This window comes from Mizuhopecten yessoensis, unplaced genomic scaffold (genome assembly GCF_002113885.1).
Source record: "Mizuhopecten yessoensis strain PY_sf001 unplaced genomic scaffold, ASM211388v2 scaffold6169, whole genome shotgun sequence".
In the NCBI taxonomy this organism is placed as follows: Eukaryota; Metazoa; Mollusca; class Bivalvia; order Pectinida; family Pectinidae; genus Mizuhopecten; species Mizuhopecten yessoensis.
In genome coordinates, this window is record NW_018406415.1 from 65,459 (window position 1) to 75,581 (window position 10,123).

Below are 10,123 nucleotides of genomic sequence, written 5' to 3' on the forward strand. Positions count from 1 at the left end.
TACTAGTTATCATCGTGACACAATGTGGATTGTCTTGGCTAGTCATTATCAATTCTCGTACCACTGACAGAAGTTGTAAATATGCATTAGATACTTTATTTTCCGGCATTACAATAGCTTTTCCGAACTTGTAGAAAAAGGATTAAGATGAGAATGAACAAAAAAACAAGCAATACTATTTTTAGTGTTAGGATGCAATGGGGGTCAGACCAGGCCTACCCGAGATCGCGAACAGTCTTAAGTCTAACACTATCTTAAGTTTTGGTTTAACCAATCACAGATACAGTCATGGAAAGTAACGTCATAAGTGATTGGCTAAGCAAAAGCTTAAGTCTAAGATCGTTTCATTATCCTGGAGCTGAGGATTCGGACCCAAGACCTGTTGCTGTAACCATCTGATCTAGCTGATCAACGGTAGTACCCTGGTATAGACGAGTTACAGTTATATACGAAGCGAATTAAGAAGAGTTATTGCATGTAAAAATTATATTGCTTTTCCGACAGTTGGACAGTGATACTGTAAGTTAATATTTGCTTTGCAGTACCACTATATGTATACACATATACCAAAGTCGATTGTGAGGTACTGTTAGCACTATAAAATAACGTTGACCCGTATTCATGAAACCATTATCATGCCCAAGCATGAGTTCTGTGTTCAAACTAGATATCGTGTAAGTCTTTGAAATCATGCGACAGCGTAAACAGTAAAATCTACACAACAAAACAGTTTGCGGCTTCAAGCCTCTTCAAATGTACTTCAAATCATTGGAAAATAGTAGACTTTGTGAATAAGTTATTACTAGAACGAGATATTGGGCTTGAGAACAGAATATGAGTTTGAGTATATATGAGCATGGATTTATGAGCATTGGTCCTGGTTTCCTGTCGTGACGTCATTTCAATTATGACGTCATAATTTAACGTTATTGAGTTTTTATCTGTAATTCTTTTCAGATCAAAAGACTATAACTCTAAACAGGGTCCGATTGTTGAAAGACTGCATAGCTAATGCCTTTCGCTGCATCGGCATCCCCCCTCCCCACTTTTTTTCAGAAAATATTTTCAGCTGGGCGTTGAAAAATTCTATCATTACGCCGTTGTTCTATGACGTCAAAAATCAAGATTTAATTATGTTTTCCTGGGACGTGAAACGTCCTAAATTGAAGGAAATAATTCGTCATTTTTAAAATATTTTTAAATATTTACGTCAGTGAACCACAACCACAAACCACACCTCTATTGAAAAGTATCATTATCTTTCCACTCATATTGTTAAATGTTAACCAGTACATCTCCCGAAATAGGTTTACAATGCAGAAAAATGTACATAGTAATAGGTGTGTATTAAAGTGTATGAAGTTCCTGCGCGCCTAATATGGTTAGTTTTTATACACGTACATTATTTACCAGGATATTTAGATGACGGCTGTATTTTATTATACCGGAAAGCATTTTCAATTATAGCTTTCATTTTTGGCAATGTGCCCCTTTTTTTTATATTAATCGGCAACTATCGGCATTTTTCGTAAATACCGACCGGTCCCGATTGCTTTCTCGTAAAACTGGATGCTGTACTCTGCCGTTGACATTAAATCTGTTCAAAATGATACTTGGTCGAAAGATTTCAATATGTATATACAAGTTTTAAAGGGTATAATACCCGTTCTAGAAAAGATATCAGCCAGTCCGGATTCATCCTCGATACTCCAGGGGTTACGCTCACTTTCGCTCTCTGCACCCCTGGAATATGTCATAGCTAAATTGAAGACACGCGGCTAGATATTTGATTGGTCCCAGGTAAAAATAAATAAACTGACCAATTGTCAGACTCGGAGAGATATCTGTCCTTCGAAGATCACAGAAGAACGACACCCGACTTCAAAGCCAGTCAATGTTACCGTTACGCGACCGACAGATTCTTTAAATGTACATCAAAGGATGAAAGTAGTCTCATTCACAAGGTGGTGCACACTGAGCCTTCGATTTTGCTATGACATATTCCAGGGGTGCAGAGATTTCGTACGCTACATTGTATCAAAATATAATTTACTATTTATTTTGAAACATCTGTATCATTTTCCGTTTCCTGCTTTCAAAGTGCCACACCCATCAAAGTTAAATATTAGTAACGTCATATTGTATTTAAATGCAGAGGCTAATAGGGAAACTGCGACTGTAAAACATATCTATATTTAATCCATGACTACTAATTTTTTTCTCTTTAATTTCTTTTTTTCTTAGTAAAAGGAATCAAGGAACAATTATTTTAACGTATTTTTAAAACGTGGTAATTCTATTAATTATTTTTTGGAATTCTTGTATTGAGTTGCGTCACTTAATTCATGACACGAACTTTAATCGATTGCGTAATAACTATATAATGAGACGCCCCAGCAGTTGCCGTAGCGTTTGGTTATAGTAAGATTAACGAGTAAGAGCATTCGGTATCCTTAACTGATAATAACTTAGTATTTTCTTCGTGTTAATAACTGGATATTTCCAAGACTCCAACTCGAAATTTCAATAATGTTGAGTTACTGTCTCGAAATTTCGAGAAATATCCGTCTTAGTACGTCGCCGTGCGTCGTCTGTTAACAAAAGGAATACTTCTTTTCAATATCCATTTAGGCGATTATTAACACACAAATGTTTATTTATTGTGTCCTGGCCAAGATTTTTTTTTTTTGGCCGATCCGAAACACTAGCATGACCGTCACGGATTATGATTGGATGTGACGTTTTCGACTTTTTGTCTAAAACGCCGCAGCGATTGACGTGCTACTTGGTGCAAGTGTTTTTACTTTCCACACCGATCCAAAAATAAAAGATGGCCGATCAGGCATCTTATTGGCCTTGACATTATTTACTTCTTCTCAAGAAACTTAGTATGTGCTTTCTTGTTTGTAACTGTTCGTGCCAATCCAAAACTCAAAGATGGCCTATGAGTCCTCTAATTGGTTAAGACTTTTTCGACGTCTCCTCAAGAACAGCTGCAGTGGTTGATTACAAACTCAGTGCACATGTTTATTATAAAGATTAACACTCAGTAATGGTGTAGTTACTAATTAATTTCGACATCATGTCAAGAAGGGCGTCAACAATTGCAAAGATTGACTCCACAAACTGTATATACATTTAGCCCGGACCTCATTAGGAATGTTCTCTCTTTCCGTATCGGTACAGGAATCTACAATGGACACCCTGGCCTCTTATTGGCTAACTAAACAGCGGGAGCGATTGACTTTAAACTTGGTACATCTGTTCCTTTTTATCAACAGTATGCATCCCAGCCCCTTTTAATGTTTAATTACATTTTGTAAGCTATTGTTGGTGTGATTTTAAAATGGAAGTTTCAGAAATAGATACAACGTTCAATTTTGGGTTCAAAATAGCTTAAACGCAGCCCTGCTTGCCAATTTTGAAGGCTGATATTTTTAAGTGTGAAAACAACATATGTGTCATTTATGGAGGTTGAAATCAATTCCAGAACGAATATTTTTACACGAAACATTGCCCTCATTTCACATCATAATTTAAATAAGTAATTTAAATATTAAAATGTGTTTTTCATGAAAGTCTCGTTCCATTTTTTCAACCCACGTTCAAGGTCAGATATAAAAAGGCAATAATTATTGCAGTAAAAGCGAGCAAGTAAACGTCTAGTGATTTTTCTATATATCAAATAATGAAAACATTTTCGGGGAAAAAGGAGGGGGAGAGAAACGTAATCTGATCACTTCACCCTAAGTTTGGGTGATCCCCTATGAGCCATTTATACTGGAGCAAGACTGTTTAAAGGGAGATAACTCTATCTTTCTTGAAAGACGAAAATCGTTTTGATACGGTTTTAAAGTTGTTAATTACATCATTTTGCATGGTGCATATTATTTAGAATTAAACATAATTGTGCAACTTAACAATAAAATTATCCCATTAATGTCTGTTTATAAGAATGAAGGCCAAACGAGCCATTATCCGTTGTTAAATAATATCACGGACTTAGATTCCGTGATAATATCGACTATTGATGACAGCCTTCAATTATTAACTAACTCTTTTAGCGGGAAGCAGCAAGTATAGGTGAATTATTTCTATGTCTTTTCTAGTTTAATATAGCAACTTAATCTGGGCCAGAAATGCTGAGGGAATTTTTACTTAGACAAAGTCTAAATTTGAAGGTTACGTCAATTCTATTTAATTTCCATATACAAATTATATTTCAGTAGGATGTACATGTACATATCGTAAATAGAGACTTTTTCGATAAAATTAAACAAATGTAAATTACTATACATGTAAGCAGTTCTGTTTGTTTTCTAATCCTTTTGATTATCAATATGAATGTTGTTCGTCACCGAAAAGAAAAATAAACTGATTTCATAGAGAAATATTGAGCTCATCAACACTTTAACTTCGGACTCAAGAGACAAGGGACCAGGGCCCGTATTCATGAAACCGTTCTAATAATCAAGCACTGATTTTGTGCTCAAACCTTACATGTGTTCCAGAAATAAATTTAAAAAAAAACTTATTTTGTCAATGATTTGAAAAAAAATGATGAGACTTAAAGCCGGATACTGTTTTCAATGTTTATAATTAACTTTTTAATCGTTCGACATGATTTAAGTGAGTTACAAGAAAGTTGGTTTGAGCTCAAAATCCTTCCTTGGGTATGAGAAATGGTTTCAGGACCCTGGAGAAGAAAAATAATATCAAGATGTTGCATCAGTTTAGATAAGAAACGTAATTCAAACTTTATTTTTATTATTATATTTTTTTTGACAATTTTTAATCAGTAGGGATATTTTTGGACTGAGTTGGTAGGTTAAGGAGGAACACGTCATTTTTCTTTGTATTGTCTGGCGTTCGTGTCTCGTACGAGTTGGTGAACATCTTCCCACAATACTTAAACAACTCCCGCTAATATTTCCATTTATCTTTTTTGCTGAATCATCACCTATCGTTTTACAAGTCACCCCGTCACGATAAATTGTTGTATTATATGATTAAATATCCGATATACTTATATGTAGGGTATACACAAGATAAAAACATCATATATATTTAAAACGCATACATTTTGTAAAAGGTGAAGATAGGGGTCAGCGGACGGTTGTAAATCACATTTTATTCCAGATGTTTTTCAATATCGTATAAACAACTCACCGACATCTTCACAATACCTACATTAACGCTACTCGTGTCGGATGATAAATACACATACATAAAGCGGAACCTTGTTAGTCCGAATGTTTTACTTTCTGAAATAAATTCATGGCAAACTCAAAAGCAGTGAGAAGTCTCTTGACTGAATACAAGTCCGGATAGCGAATTACTCATTGGATCCCGGATCAGGAAAGTCCGGTCCGGTTATTATATACAAATTTGTACATGTGGAAAAAATCGGTCTTTAAAAAATATGAAAATATACATAGATATGTAATTTTATATACGTCGATAGTTTACATGAGTTATGTTTAAACATTTGATGTATTGTAGATGGCCTGGTTAAAACTGTTTTTGAGGCAATCCTCAATGGATAATTGAATATTGCAATACCAGTACCCCCTTTTATATTTAAATACATTTTTACCCTACATCTGTGTACATCATAAATCGTATTTCAATGCTATTTTTGTATTAGACTGGCAGAATGTTTAAAATTCATAGCTTTTTAATTCGTTTCTCTTAGAAATGTGTAAAAGATGACAATGTCTGTTGATGTATTTTCAGAAACCCGTGCAGGTTCGGAAAAGGTATAGTGCTCCTTTATCCAAATGCATGTTATATATAATATATATATGAAATGCAACTAAAATGCGGAACCTCCCGCAGATTCGGTTCTTTTCTTATGTGTCTACTTCTGCAGCCGGGAACCGTCGGCACTTTCCGTAAACGAGAAACCAAAATTGATTTGCCTCTCATTGCAACACTTAGGATCTATATCTTCAGCTCTGACTTCCCTAATCGTTCCTCTCGATAATGTCTCCCTAGGCACAGGGACCTGAGAATTTGTTTCAGTTATATTTGGACCTAAGCTAAGGGGTTCAGAGTAATTTTACATGTTTTAGGCAAGAGGTTTAGATCGACTTTTGGTAAAAATGATCATTGGGGGTGTCATTTTTACTGAAAGTCGATCTAAACCCATAAAACATGTAAAATTACTCTGAGCACCTTAGTTTAGCTCCAATTATATAGATGTAACAAATTATCATGTCCCTGTGTCCCTAGGCCCAGGCACCCGTCTCCATAATCAACCAATCAATCAACTTTATTGCATTTTACATCCAATTTACAAGCATCGAGCTGCAAACATCAAACAAACATTGATACTATATAATGGACAGCAAAAACTACATACTTTTGCATTCTGCAAGCCTGCCTTCCTCAGTTCAAATGTCTTTAATAAAGAGGCTTATTTCCTGCAAAAGCTGTGGGTCATTAGATGACAATAATAATATTAAATTTTGTAGATCAGGCAATGATGGGTAAATTTTAATTATTTGGAGAAACGTAGTCCTGATCTTTAAATTTATTTTGCATTTAAATATAAAATGTACTTCATCTTCTACAGTATTGCAGAATTTACATAGTCGGGATTGTCCAGGAATCTTTTTAGATCTACCAGCATTTATTTCTAAATTGTGGTTGCTTAGTCTCAGCTTTGCCATCAATTTTCTATATTCAAAGTTGGGTAACGATAGGTAGTGTTCCTCTGCATACTTTTTTTAAAAATTATACTGTATAGAAATAACTTACTATTTTCGTCCAAACTATGCATTTTTTCAAAAATGTAAGATTCAAATTTAGCATGTATCGACTTTTTAAACAATAGTTTCATTTTCCTTTTCTTTTTTGCAAAGAATGGGTCGTGATGAAAGTCATAGTTAATATTATTATTCTTTTTTATACATAGCTGTTGCGAGGATGTTAAACCCCCAACTTAACATAACTTCATGTTGATCATTTTAAATCCGGGGACTTGAATATAAGGTTTTGAACTCTGATTTCTATAAAATATAAAGAAACTAAACATGTAACTAAGTTAGTGAAGTTTAGTACATAAAACAATGATAGTTCCAGACAAATTCTCAAAAATCTAGATTTCAAAACTAAAACTTTGTAGAAAGGTGATTCACAAGAAAGATAATAATGGTGGTCCCCAAGCTGCTCCCTGCATTTTTTACAGCTCAGTGTTCATACAACGTGAAATCGGGTTTGATAAATTTCACAAAACGTAACATGATATCCCTACTGCGACCGACGAAACAGCATTTTGACACTTTAGAATAAAAGCTAAAATTAGTAAGATGGACGGTCTTAGTAGAGAAACTCAACATGCTTACAATTATAATTAGGTATTAGGACTTGCCAATTCATGTGTATCGGTCGATTTGTTATATAACTTTAAAAGGTGATTTCTATAATAATCTCTGCTATAAGCGGAATTATTTACATTTAAGTCTTTTATAAAAGTACACTGAGAAGGTTGCACGGATTTGGGTAATAAGTCGACATATACAAAGCCGGCGTGATTGGGAAAATACAAAGAAACACATCAATACATATACTGTATTGTATACTTCCATCCATATCCGTCTGAAGCGAAGTCTATAAATACGTCACAGAAGGCTAACTCTCTTACGGGTAGTTATAACACCTGAATGCATTTTGGTTTTGGGTTCCAGAAAATGATCCGGCCTGTTACAGTGTTCTTTTCAGTTTTACGCCTTTCATCGGAAAACATTGACAATGCAGGTTTTTTTAGGATGCGGGCCTCCTTTTGATACGATATCTAAAGTGTAAGAAAACAAGATATAATCTGTCGGTTTTGGTATGAATTTGCCGCGATAGCGTACGTGTACTGTTTTCCTTTGAAAAAAAGTGTCTCTTTTTTTCCTCCGCCGACCGGTGTCAATTTCCGCTGATATTTACCGCGCAGTGTCGCAAGTGCAACGAAGGACCGGGATTGCTTCATATTGTCGGAAGATAGGTAAAGTAATACAATGCCATTTCATAACGATGTTTTATTTAATGTTTCACTGATATACATTTAACTGGCTGCAAGATATGTATAGCGTATACGTATGACTAAGGGCCTGGGGAAGAGCATCGATAATTAATTAAAAATCTTCACAAGCTCGCATCGCGTACATGTATGTAGCCTTGAACTGTTAAAACATGTTTATTTATAGATGTTTAAAATGTATTAGATACTCATAAATCTGTCAAACACTGAAGTGTTTTTGTAAATCTACGATAGGCCTGTTGACAAGTAATAGATTGTTTTATTTATAGTTGACGGAATTTGTCGCTGCTTTTCGGGAAATCATCAACTTCAGTACAAGTTTCACGTGTAAACTCAAGAGTATTATACTACTATTTGTTCAGAAAAATGACATTTGAAAACTGTATGTCTTGTACATGTATCATAAGTAATGGATTAAGAAGGGGGAAGGTTTTAATTAAGTTAAATTACCGCCGCTTTGTACCCCCCTCCATACCAGTTTGTTTTAAATTCCGAATTCCGAGGTCTGCCACTGGCATTGATGTTTTAGAATTTATCATTTGGTTACCTTTCTTATTTTAAATCAGATGTATAATTTTCTCATAAAGGAAACAGTTGAAGATCAATATTACAGAATGTACTCTCTGAAGGGGACAATTCTACCAGAGGACTCTAATAAAGGCCCATTTTGTCAAAATTTGTCATAAATGTCTTCAAAATGGAAAATTTTATAATTTTTTCATAAGGAAATATTTTCATTTTTTTTAACATTGTGCTGGGATTATTAATGGTGACCCAGCTAGTTTAAACTTCAATCTTTCAATATGATTGTATATTTTACTTATTATCAACTTTTAGACATCCATAAACAAAATTCAATTGAATGTGGGCACTGGGGTGAAAAGTTTACAGCAGGATGAGTTTGAAAATGAGCTGAAATTGACCTGTTTTCACAGGTAAACCTCAAGGTATACTTCAAAGGCTGAAATTGACAACACTTACAGCTGAAGCCTCCAGGTGAACTTGAGATACACATAGATGTACCATGACAACTAATTTTTCACCTATCCTGGCCCACATATTTTGACCTGTTTCTTTAAACACTTAAACTGCAAGACATTTTTTTACCAGAAATGTTTCATAAAAATAAATATACCTCCATTTTTAATGTCATTAAATTTTGCGCTATTATTGAAATCAAAAGAAAAGATATGTCAGAATTTCCTTTGATCTGCAGAGGGTTGTGAATAAAATACATACATTTTTTGGTAATAAAAGAAAGTGGCTCGCATTAAAAATATTAATCATGTCAGACCCAATATGAAGCACATGTATTATTAATTTATGAGCATGTATACAAAGGTAGAACTAATAGATGTTCTAAGTGAGACCAATAAAACTACTTACTGTTTAGTGGTTATATTTCAGTCCGGTTTCAATTCATTTTGCCAGTCTGAACATTTTTCACAAATTCTGAATTCCAGCAATTTCATTTTCATTTACGTTTCAATTAATTTTGCCATATTTGCAGTCTGAAAACTTTCCACAAATTCTTAACTCTCTATTAGTCAATGTGAATATCAGGAGAATATCAAAGAAGTACAATTGTGAAGTAAAAATGGGATTAATTTGGTCCAGATATAACCCCTTGAAAGTGATTGACTCCCCAAAACTAAAGAGGCCTGTACAGCAGGTTTTTATTTTATTAGAGAAGAGAAAAAGAAGAAGCCCCAAGTGATGCAATGAGGGCACCAGATAGATAATGGTATAGATAGCATCCCGAAAACAGATGACACAGGAGAGACCACTGGTTCTGTATGGGGGTTGGGAAACTGATTCTGGATGGGGGTGGGGCCACTGATTCTGTATGGGGGTGGGGTCACTGATTCTGNGGGGGTGGGGCCACTGGTTCTGTATGGGGGTTGGGCCACTGGTTCTGTATGGGGTGAGGCCACTGGTTCTGTATGGGGTGGGGTCACTGGTTCTGTATGGGGGTGGGGCCACTGATTCTGTATGGGTGTGGGGCCACTGGTTCTGTATGGGGGTGGGCCACTGGTTCTGTATGGGGTGGGCCACTGGTTCTGTATGGGGTTGGGGCCACTGGTTCTGTAT

General features: G+C 35.2%; 1 protein-coding gene across 1 annotated transcript in view; it reads left to right on the forward strand.

Moving 5' to 3' along the window:
• The first annotated feature begins 7,918 nt into the window (after positions 1-7,918).
• LOC110451693 (protein very KIND-like) overlaps positions 7,919-10,123 on the forward strand; it is an 80,777-nt gene continuing 78,572 nt past the window's right edge. Inside the window, exon 1 of the mRNA XM_021499823.1 lies at positions 7,919-7,996. The gene's annotated coding sequence lies outside the window, so the exon portion shown is untranslated. The remainder of the gene's footprint in view (positions 7,997-10,123) is intronic.